We start from the raw sequence: 13,031 nt of genomic DNA on the forward strand, positions 1-13,031 counted from the left end.
ATAGCAGAACAAACACTGGTAGCAGTTACTTCTGTGAAATATCTAGGAGTATCCGAACAGAACGATTTGAAGTGGAATGATCATATGAAATTAATTGTTGGAAAGGCGGGTGCCAGGTTGAGATTCATTGGGAGAGTCCTTGGAAAATGTAGTCCATCAACAAAGGAGGTGGCTTACAAAACACTCGTTCGACCTATACTTGAGTATTCCTCATCAGCGTGGAATCCGTACTAGGTCGGGTTGACAGAGGAGATAGAGAAGACCCAAAGAAGAACGACGAGTTTCGTCACAGGGTTATTTGGTAAGCGTGATAGCGTTACGGAGATGTTTAGCAAACTCGAGTGGCAGACTTTACAAAAGAGGCGCTCTGCATCGCGGTGTAGCTTGCTGTCCAAGTTTCGAGAGGGTGCGTTTCTCGATGAGGTATCGAATATATTGCTTCCCCTACTTATACCTCCCGAGGAGATCACGAATGTAAAATTAGAGAGATTCGAACGCGCACGGAGGCTTCCCGGCAGTCGTTCTTCCCGCGAACCATACGCGACTGGAACAGGAAAGGGAGGAAATGACAGTGGCACGTAAAGTGCCCTCCGCCACACACCATTGGGTGGCTTGCGGAGTATAAATGTAGATGTAGATGTAGATATTAACTTGAAAAGTATTTCTTAGACATAGAAGGAACCAAATAGTTACTCGTTACCATCCCACTGCCGTAGAAGTCGAAGCCATTTGTAACGAATTAAATAGTTACCTGTTTTTGGGCAACTGCTTCTAAAAATGACCAGGAAGCATTAAATGCTTCCTTCAGGAAAGCACATAGCAACAACAGAAAAAGAAGTTAATAGCGATAATGGCACTAATAGTCGAAATATTTGATAACTTCACACTCTGCAATGGTATTTCTCGAGCTAAGAAATTTCTTGAAGTACCGAAAGCATCAAAATGGCTTCCAATCGAGACTATGATGTCTAAAAGTGTCTTTACATCCCGGTAACGTGAGACTAGCATGAGTTCCGTTTCAGAAGCCTGCTGATAATTAACCAGTAAATGGAGAACCGAATTTTTTTCACCGTGACTCATTTGCAAGAAAAGCGCGTTGTACATTATGACACAATCATAAAAATAGCACATGTGGGCTTCCGTGGTCTGGTAGATTGGTCCTGCTTTCTTAATTGTGAGGTATGTGTTCGATTCCCACGTCCGACGCATGTTTTAAAGACACACGAACAGACTCCTTCATCTCTAACAATGCCAGATGAAGAACGTCAGGTTAGACCCTAATTCAGAATCCACATTATAAATATCATATCCCTTCGCTACTACCTGGGGCAGAGCCGAATTAGGTTGAGCCATAGCAAAGCGGAAAGTTGCGACAGACAAAAACTCTAAAACTCTGTCACCAGTGAGCTTCCTTACACAAGGAACTTTACTTTATTTAATGAGTCAATGCTCAAATAAGGTCACAGGGTTCTTACTATATCTGACCTGGAGACTTTGAAAAATTTGGTGCTCGACTAGGATTCGAACATGGATCTCCTCTTTCGCGGTATCTGGCCCATGCAGAACGATATAGTTCGATCATTTCGTTTTTTCTCCCCAAGACAGCTAACTCCTTTAGATCTCCACGAAAGGCACATATGTGGGTTCAAATGTTCATGGTTTCATTTCAGGTAGCGTATGAACACTGAACTTCTAGTGTTAAATAATCTTCATTCTTAATGATTCTCCATGTGTTGTCAACAGCACCGATAGCGTGGCGTTGTTTCGTGTCAAACAAGCACACATCTCACTGATGGTGAGCAAACAATGCGTGAACAGAAACCAACGGCAATAAGGGCCGGGTTCGATTCCCGGTCACGCAAAAAAAATTGTATCCTCATTTCAGAATCAAACATCTGGCTGCTCGTGAAAAAATTCTGTATCTAATATCTGATTCTACTTAGTAAACAATCCGATCACGTGCTGGGTTCGAGTCCGCATCACAAAACCTTACACCACGACAATTCGTTTTTAACAGGTTCAAACGTCGTTATCTGAAACTATATTAAACATTTTTCGTGGGTAATTAATAGTGAGATTAGGGTGTTGACAGGGTTCCAGGCAGGGCATAAAAATTTTCAAGTTCAGGTTTGCTAACTTACACTGGTGAAAATTTCGATATTTGACGACTGCTTATGCCTAATCACGAATGACGGACAACGATGCGATCGGGTCTTTGTCAGGCACGAAAGCTTTGGTTTGTTCCAATAGCTATAGATACTTGGTGTCACTCCAGATCCAAAACAAAAAAGTTCGTCATATCGCTTAGAGTTAATAAATGAGCACAAACAATTGTCAATTATGAGTACAGAGAATAATTGTGACACGATATTAATTTCGAGGTTTCCAGAGAGCGCTTGCCGCTGTTAATCGCGTTACTTTTAACTAGTTAATTCAACATCCTGTTTACGACCAACGACTGGCATCAGAATTGACGTTTGACAGGAAAACGTTTTAAAGAGCTAAAATACCGCAAATTGTGATATAACTTTAAAATTACAGATATTGTCTCAATATCGCTTGTTAATAAAAATATTTAATTTTGCCTATAGACCCCTGGAATGACTTACGTGATGGAGTTAGTTTACTTAAATTGTAATGAGTGTGGTACTGATTTTGAAATGTCACTTACCATAATAAAATTGAGTTTAGAAGTGATAAGGACTATTTCATCTCTAATGACGTGTTTCCTAGTAACTGAGATATTGTGGTGTTGATTTACATCTGGACTGATTCCATTAAAGAACGGAGTTCTCTAGTGATCTCTTGTGGTATGCATTTTTTACAGTCGACGACCGTACTGCGAAGAGCTTAGAGGACCTGCAAGACAGCTATGTTATGTGGGACGCATCCAAAGCAGGTGAAACGCAATTCATATAATCCGGATACTTTTGGGTGTGATAGTTTTCTTTTTTCTTAGAGTGTACATGGTATAAAATCTGTGGTTTACCCAACCAATTGCTACCAACCGCAAGCGATGTGATCGAAGGCAGTCGATGCTGTGATGTGGCATGCATTTATTTAGGGGCAGTCTGGCAACAACCAAATCGCTGCTCTTTGATTACGCAGTTTTAAAATTTCATATAAAACAATTTAAGAGGTTAAAACAGGTGGTTGTGTTTACGTCAACATGATGATGTGTGTCCACGGTGTTCTAGGTGACGAGACGATGTCGGAACTTTATGCACTGATACTGGATGCAAGTAGGACAAGGGAATCGGATATGGAAACCAAGGCAGAATAAGTGTCGTTCCATGATCTGGAGGGATTAAACTTGATGGAACAGATGTCTATCCTGCACTAGGAAGGGTGAAGGTGGGGTAGATGACGATTTTATATACCTGGGTGATATTTCGTGGAATTCAATACCCATATTTGGCCGGTTAGAAGCTTTAGTGATTTTACTCGACTCTCCTCGACTGTCAATGAAAGATATTTAGTGTTATATTTAGATGGAATTGATGGTTATGAATTGGCAAGTAAAGATCTTTGATGCAGAATGCTCAGGTAGTTTTTGTCATAATTGTTGCCTTAATTATTGCAAAATTGATGGAAAGGTAACTATGGTTACTGCTGGAGGTGAAGTTCTCGATTTAAATTTAGAAGGCTCGTTCAATTGTAAGGACTCATTAGCGGATTTACACATTTGCCGCCAGTAGGCTATTTTTTCGCTGCCCCTACTGACCTCTTGAATTTGACACTCTACTTCACAGTCGTATTAATTACAATTCTTTTCTAATTCAAATTGCAACTTTGCGATTTGTGCACTGACATTCTGATTACGCCACCTTTCTGCCATAATTATTGTGAACTGGGGATCGATGTGTCAGTTCCTAGATTATTTTGCAAACCAACGAAATGGTGAAGTTTGGACAAAGAACTGTCCAATGAGCTAATAACAGCTCAATCGTGTACTGCTAACAAGGCGGAGTAAGGTATGCCTTAATACACAATAATTTACCATCAGTAAACGTAATTAAATAACTTTTCTAGTGCTTTCTTACAGTTTAAAAGCAATATATTTAATTAAGTGGCAATAACCAAGCTGACAATAACGATGAAATTCAATTAATTAAGTTATCAAGGTCCTACAATACCTTTTTGTACGTCTTTCTACTAGCAAAAACTTCAGTTATATTGTAGTATGAAATCTTCTTCATTAGTTCTGACTCAATTCACAAAAGAGCTAAGGATTTTAACTTTTCTTGGCTTAAGGCAGATTTTAGATAATTTTTCACCCATTTTAAGAAAGCAAAGCTTCTCTCACCCAAGCAATTTGTTACTAGTGTTCATGGAGCCATGAGTTGTTACGAGAGTTTGCCGGAGCAAGTCTTACCTCAGCGTGTGCTCGTATACGTGGACGCGACGAGATTGTTTTTTGAACGCTAAAGATTTGCGATCTACTACGACGCACTGAGCTTGTAAGAAGTAAATCAGTAACTTCAAATAGGATATCATGTAGAATCCAGATAGTGAAAGATTCGAAAGTGTCTTAAATTGAATATTTTCAATAAAAGACTGGACATTGTCCAAAGTTAGAAACTATTAATGATGGACCGATATAGAGACTAAACTTGGAAACCGAATTGTGAGAAAAGAATTAACTTTCGTTAAAATCAGTTAATGGACTCTGGAACTTGCATAATTTCTTGGACTAAAGTATACGTCATTAATTCCACCTACATAGGAAAAGCTACTTCTTACGCCAATGTTAGGATGTGAAAATAATGCAACAAAAAAGCATTCAGTATTATTACTGCTTTAATAACTTCTTTCAATCCATTCAATATTGTGTACTCAGTAAATAATTATCTGTGCGACGACATTGATTGTCCATGGAACGCGGCGTGCATAAGTACTCTTTGCCGCATTAACAAATTACCGCTCTGTTACGAACTATTAGGCTCAAGTAAACTGAAAAACTTTAGTGCAGATATTGGTGTTGTGTACGTACTGAAGCTATGATTAATACCGGAATAGGAACTGATATATCCCTATGTGTAGCTGTGTTTAAATACACCGAGGGCACGTAATTGCTTGACCTGATCGAGACAAATAATACGCACTCGGCGGGATTTCAGCGCATCCCAAATGGATTTTTTATATAACGTAAATATATACAGCTCTACCGCTAGTCAGCCAGACTGCGACGTTACAACCTGCAATTCAATGGCAGCATGATGAGTGGTTGTTGATTGTTACACAAGAAGGATGGTTAGTCACAAAGGACTCAGTTAGGTGGATGTAACTGATTTGAAGTACGTACGAGGAGAACATGTTTCCATACACTGTAGTAGACTTTTCGATGTATAGGGAGAAGATGAAGGAGGGACGGCGTTTGATGTTTTGTTGGAATAGGAGGTGAACTAGGTGCAAGAGCTGACTATCGACATAAGTTAGGAGAGAGCTCACACTGGTTGCCACCTTGTGTTATCTACCGTTCAAGATGCTTGTCGGTGCATTTTCCGAGGATGGATTCATGGACCTTGTCGAAGACTTGAGGTCAGTCTAATGGGACTGTGGGAAGAAGTTACAGTGGGAGATTTGTTTGGTTTTAGGAAGAGTAGAATTTCTGTGTCCGCCTACCACACCGGGTACACGGCTGATCACGATTCCCATGTAATGTATTAGCCACGAGCACCATGCTTGCGTCTGCCGAAGGCGGACCTATGGGCCGCACAAATGAGGTTCTCGGCACTCTCTGAGTCCGTCCCCTTTTTGCTGGAGGCGTATTAGACTTGTTATTTCAAAATGCTGAGTTCACCCAACATCCTCAAACATCGGTTTGACATACTTATTATTTATCTCCCGCCATAGTTTGTCTTCTGTTTTTCACAGATACGAATTCCTGGACGGCGAAGAAAGCTTCCCATGGACCCATTCTTTATTGTCGGAAGGAGATCCCATACACATTCCTTGCCTAGTGTTACTAATACCGATTCATCTCGAATTTTGTGCACAATTTTTTTAAAATCCTTCTGTAGTACTACGTTTCAAATACTCGTAGACTCTTCCACCCCAGATTTTTTATGTCTACGTTTCACTTCTATGTAATTTCTGCTTCCTGTAACACACTTCAAAATGTTAAGCCACTGAGGACATTTTCTTGAAGTAGGATTTATTCGCCAGCACCAATCTAATTTTGATATTTACCTTGCTTTGGACATCCCTTGAAAACTTGTTTCCTGTTCAAGAGGGTTCTTTTATTTCTTCACTTACGTATCTTCGACAGTTACGGTGTTAACGAAGCTGCTGTTTCCTATGCTACCGTTCCTCAACACTTTCGACTTAGCTTAGTTTATTTTTAACTCGTGCTCATTACAAGGTATGATGAATATTATATACGAAACTTCGTCTGACTCTACTTTGCTTTCTACCGGAAGACCTAAGTCAAATGCGAATCTGAGCGTTGGTATGTACCCCTTATATTTTCACGTGTTTTACATTTTTGATTTTCTTACTTCATTATTTCTTTTGCATACAAGTTCATTGACAGTAGCGATGAGCTGCAAAAATGTTTTGCACTGTCTAAGATATTTCTTAATTTCATGGATTATTTTGAAATTATCTGACTGTACAGAATTTTCTTCCTTTCTTTGTAAATATGAGACAAAAAACAGTTCAAATGACGACACCAGAGAGATACAAAGCAAAGCTCCTTTGCCTGATGAAATACGAAAGTAACTCGAAAGAACAACTTTTTATGTGATCATTGCCGGTATGTTGGTGAAAGACTGACTGAAGTGACTGTTGTTACGCAATCGAGTTCACAGCACCACTCAGTACTTCAACTGCGGCCTGTTACAGTATACGGCCTTGGGACCTGTGACCTGGAAGGCAGACGCTAGAATATTAAGCTCGTAAAGAGAAATGACCAATTTTGTAAAAGTTGTTAATTAAGCTAACATTACGCCGAAAAGAATTCAATTAGCGACTATTCTAACTTACGTATTGCAGATTTCACTTTTTCAAATGCATTTTTCGAGAAAAGATAACGTTTCTTAAGCGTCGGTTTTCCCATATTACAGACGGGTTTGCAAAAACTTAAGACGTTTACGTAAGTATTAAGTGCAGAATTTAGTTTGTTTTGGTTGTACTTAGATGTAGTAGAGACCCATCTACTCGGGGAATTAAAGTTTAAAGTTCTATCTTTTATTTGTTTTAAAAAACGAATGAAGTCTGTAGGGCGCTTACGCGATTTTGGGCCTTTTCTTCGGGTGTACAAGGTTAACGTTTTTAACGAAATGTCAAGTGCATTACGTTGCTATATTAGTAGTACATACAGTATATTACTGTCCTATATGACTTTATTGTCTCCTATTATCTGTAGTTAATAATATATTATCGTTAATATTTAGATACATTTCGTAAATACATTTGTTAACAACCGTCAGTGCGAAGACTTTGAGTTGCTGGAGGAAAGTTGTAACGGTTTCATTGTGGGAAAAGTAGTGGAAATGGGGCTGTGAAGGTAGATGATTTCCATGGTATTGCAAAATATGGTCAAGTGGCAGGAAAACAGTTGAACAGGAAGGGACGATTGTAGTCCTTAATGCTGCGCGGGGTAATGGTAGGGAGGAACTGATGAGATTAATGAGGGAGGATTCTAAGGGCAAGTGGGATGTGATAGCAGAGAACTGGGGTCACAGAAAAACAACAGTATCTGATAGTTTAATGACCGGCATCAAAAATAGATATGCCTTGCTACCTCAGTTAAGGAAGGAAGAAATTTAAATAGTCGTAGGTGTAGTTAATATCCAAGAGACTTTCATCAGGAAACCAGCTGTTTCAAAAACAAAAGAAAGTTTTGTGTCTAGGAAGTAGCCATGCGAGAGGTGTGGGCCAGATCTTGTAGGAAAAAATTAGCGGACAGGTATCAGATTCCAAAATTCTCAAGTCCAGTGCATGTTTTAACCTAGAGGATGTAGGATTCTTGTGCAAGGACAGGGTTATCTTGTGGTATTGATAAAAGTCAGGGCTATATATTGAGAGCTACCTGACACAAATAGAAAAATAACTTCTGTGAGGAACAATACAAATGCGGAGTTGGTGCCTTCTTTCATTCAGTATGATCGGCCACAATTGGACAGCCCTTATAAAGAGGATCAACATGGAGTTAGACTAGCTGCTTTGGGTGACTACTGGGTCAGACGTGGGTTTCGTTTCTTTTGATTAAATTAGTAGCTGGGGTTTCACTTGGTATGGCCTGCATCTCAGTAGGAAAGGGAATGGTAAATTATCTTGGTTAATAGCGAAAACCTTAAGGGGAGGCACTGAAACTCATAGGAATATATCTTTTTCAGACTAAGATCAGCGTCCAGTGACACAACACTGGAGGAAATAAGCTTAATGTGAATATCAGACAGTCAGATACTAAAGATGCTAAAATGGTGCAAGGTTCTTATAAAAGTAAAGTGAAATATAATGTTAGTACTTTGCATTAGAATATCAGGAGGTTTGAAAACAAAGTTAATGAGGTTCTTGTTTGTTTGAAAGATTAATAAACTGCAGCTCGAACAGATGAACTATATCTGTCTTAACGTCATGTAGTTACAGATATGAAAAAGGTAAATATAAAAGATTATAAGCTTTCAGCACAAGTAAGCAGAAACAATAGGGGAGAAAACGTTGCCATACCTGTTAAAGTTAATCACTGTTTGAAAAATTTGGAAACTAAAATAGTTCTGTTTAGTGCTACATACAGAAGTATGTGCCTGTAAGCTTAAAACTAAATAACGGTATTTTTTGATTGTAACTGTGTACAGGTTCCCAATGGCCCGTTTTCAGCTATTTCTGAAAAGCTTGGATTCTTTGTTGTGTTTCCTATCAGACAGAGGCAAAAAAAATTAGTGTATGTGGGGACTTCACGGTAGAGATTCTGAAAAACTCTGATAGTAAGAATGACCTTGAATTATTACTCATTTCTATGAATTTAAGATCAGTAATTGCTTTTCCTAGTCAAACAATACAGGAATGCAGTACACTGATCAATAATATTTTCGTAGACCAAGATAAACTTAAGCAAATAAACATTTATCCTGTTAAGATGATACATGGCTAGTTACAGTATATGACATAGCTCTATACAGTAAAGCAAAACAGTCCTCCAAAGTGGCGTGTTCCATTAACGATTTAACATATGCAAATATTAGGGAAAGCTTGTAGCAGTTAGAGTGGGATGAGGTGTACCAGGAACCTGATTTAAAATATAACATATTTAATGATGTGTTTGTGAATATATTTGAAAACCGTTTGCCCAAGAAAACAGTTATATATAATTGTAAGAAACGTGGTTTACTAAAGGGATAAAAATATCTTGTAATCACAGAAGGAAAATACATCTAATACCAAGAAAGATTAATGATGCAGAAACGGTAAAATATTGTAATAACTATAATAAGATATTAAGGAAAAATCTAGAAGTATGTGTATTACATCTGAGATTAGTATCTGTGATAGTAAAATTAAAACAATTTGCAATATTGTTGAAAGGGAAAGAAGGTAACCGAGAGCACAGAACAACTGTATTACTATCAACGTGAACGAAAGGTTTGTTAACAAAAATTCAGAAGATGAAAATATTTTTAACAAGCACTTTTTTAAATATTGTGTAGAAAATAGAATCCAGATGTTTATTAGAAAAGGCAAAGCTATATCTAGCATAATGAAATACCTATGAATTTTGGTAAAATTGAAATTCCACTCACCTTCTGAAATTAGAAAAATAGTTAACTCACTTTTGGATGTGTAGGTTGATGAGAAATTGAATTAGAAGAAACCCACTAATCATATACTGAAACGTTTGAGTTAAACTGCTTATGCTATTATGGTTATTGCAAATTTTGATGATAAACACTTCAGTAAATTAGCTTAGTATGACTGTTTTCATTTACTGCTTTTGTTAGGCAACAAATTTTTGGGTAATCTATCATTAAGCCAAAAGTATTCATAAGTGTGTGATCATAATACTAGCTGGAGCCCACCCAAGATCATCTTGCAGGCATTTATTAAATAAACTAGGGATATTCGTAGTAGCTTTACAATACATACATACACACACACACACACACACACACACACACACACACACACACACACACACACATATATATATATATATATATATATATACCCCATCCCAGTTCAAAAAGTAATAGCAGTGTGCATAGCTACAACAGTAGGAGATATGCTGATTTTCACTATTCTGTGTTAAATCTACCTCTGGCACTCAAAAGGCATGGATAGGGTAAATTATGCTCCCCCAAAAGTCTTTGGTCACTTGCATCAAAACTGTTACAGTTGGCCAACCAGCATTTCAGAAAAAATTAAAAATTTCTGAATGACAACTCCTTCGACTCAATAGACGAATTTTTAGATATGAAATAGTAATCACACAATTTTTAAAAATAGAGTTGAATTATGATATGTAAAGAAACTTCTTGGTAACTGATCAGTTTCATGTCATTACGATGTGTCGTATTCATGATGTATGGAACAAGTATTAATCTAATCCAATCCAATTAGCATTTCATTTCATTGCTAACCTAGGTATTTAAGTGACTAGTTTTCCATCTGACACAGTATTGAAATTTCTGCATCTTTCCCCATTTTATGATCATTTCCTTTTCTCAATTCAGAATCTTCTATATCTTGTTTCCATAGATTTACCTCAACGACCCAGATATTTCATCAGTTACTAACGCGATGAAACAGTGTATATCAACATTAATTTAGGAAAATTGCACAAAATGTAAGAGTGTCCACTCTCAAGACATCATAACCATTTCCGTTACTAAATGATGCATCTCCAACCACAGAGTTCAAGTAGGTATCCAATTTCTTTTATAATGAGGAACAGTTTTGAGCAGTGGTCTAGGGGTAGCGTCTTTGATTCATAATCAAAACGTCTTCGGCCATGGGTTCGATCCTCCCCACTGCCTAAATTTTGATAAATAACCAGCATTGGCGGCCGAAGACTTCCGGCATAAGAAGTCAGCCTCATTCTGCCAACGGCCTTGTCAAAGACGGCGGAGGAGCGGATAGAGGTTCAGGGCACTCTCTTGTCCTAGGGGTGGGAAATTGCCCCTAAAGGCGGGAGAATCAGCAATGATCAACGACATGAGGATGCAGAAGGCAATGGAAACCACTGCATTAAAGACACGTAACGTGTATCCACAGGACATGTGGCCTGTAATTGAAGAAGTGTCATGATGATCTCTCCATTGGCAAAAGATTCCGGAATAGTCCCCCATTCGGATCTCCGGGAGGGGACTGCCAAGGGGGAGGTTACCGTGAGAAAAAGATTGAATAATCAACGAAAGGTTAACGTTCTACGAGTCGGGGCGTGGAATGTCAGAAGCTTGAACGTAGTAGGAAAACTAGAAAATCTGAAAAGGGAAATGCAAAGGCTCAATCTAGATATAGTAGGGGTCAGTGAAGTGAAGTGGAAGGAAGACAAGGATTTCTGGTCAGATGAGTATCGGGTGATATCAATAGCAGCAGAAATTGATATAACAGGTGTAGGATTCGTTATGAATAGGAAGGTAGGGCAGAGGGTGTGTTACTGTGAACAGCTCAGTGAGCGGGTTGTTCTAATTAGAATCGACAGCAGACCAACACCGACAACGATAGTTCAGGTACACATGCCGACGTCGCAAGATGAAGATGAAGAGGTAGAGAAAGTATGTGGGCATACTGAAGGGGTAATTCAGTACGCAAAGGGAGATGAAAATCTAATAGTAATTGGGGAACTGGAATGCAGTTGTAGGGGAAGGAGTTGAAGAAATGGTTAAGAGAGAGTGTGGGCATGGTACTAGGAATGAGAGAGGAGAAAGACTACTTGAGCTCTATAATAAATTTCAGCTAGTAGTAGCGAGTACTCTGTTCAAGAATCACAAGAGGAGGAGGTATACTTGGAAGAGGCCGGGAGATACGGGAAGATTTCAATTAGATTACATCATGGTCAGACAGAGATTCCGAAATCAGATACTGGATTGTAAGGCGTACCCAGGAGCAGATATAGACTCAGATCACAATATAGTAGTGATCACAATATAGTAGGCTGAAGTTCAAGACATTAGTCAGGAAGAATCAATACGCAAAGAAGTGGGATACGGAAGTACTACGGAATGACGAGATATGTTTGAAGTTCTCTAACGCTATAGATACAGCAAAAAGGAATAGCGCAGTAGGCATTACAGTTGAAGAGGAATGGACATCTCTAAAAAGGGCCATCACAGAAGTTGGGAAGGAAAACATAGGTACAAAGAAGGTAGCTGCGAAGAAACCATGGGTAACAGAAGAAATACTTCAGTTGATTGATGAAAGGAGAAAGTACAAACATGTTGAGGGAAAATCAGGAATACAGAAATACAAGTCGCTGAGGAATGAAATGAATAGGAGGTGCAGGGAAGCTAAGACGAGAAGGCTGTAGGAAAAATGTGAAGACATCGAAAAAGATATGATTGCCGGAAGGACAGACTCAGGATACAGGAAAGTCAAAACAACCTTTGGTGACATTAAAAGCAACGGTGGTAACATTAAGAGTGCTACGGGAATTCCACTGTTAAATGCAGAGGAGAGAGCAGATAGAAGGAAAGAATACATTGAAAGCCCCTATGAGGGTGAAGATTTGTCTGATGTGATAGAAGAAGAAACAGGAGTCGATTTAGAAGAGATAGGGGACCCAGTATTAGAATCGGAATTTAAAAGAACTTTGGAGGACTTACGGTCAAATAAGGCAGAAGGGATAGATAACATTCCATCAGAATTTCTACAATCATTGGACGAAGTGGCAACAAAACGACTATTCACGTTGGTGTGTAGAATATATGAGTCTGGCGACATACCATAATCCACACAATTCCGAAGACGGCAAGAGCTGACAAGTGCGAGAATTATCGCACAATCAGCTTAACAGCTCATGCTTCGAAGCTGCTTACAAGAATAATATATTGAAGAATGGAAAAGAAAATTGAGAATGCGCTAGGTGA

The sequence above is a fragment of the Schistocerca nitens genome, chromosome 1 (genome assembly GCF_023898315.1).
Source record: "Schistocerca nitens isolate TAMUIC-IGC-003100 chromosome 1, iqSchNite1.1, whole genome shotgun sequence".
Taxonomy (NCBI): domain Eukaryota; kingdom Metazoa; phylum Arthropoda; class Insecta; order Orthoptera; family Acrididae; genus Schistocerca; species Schistocerca nitens.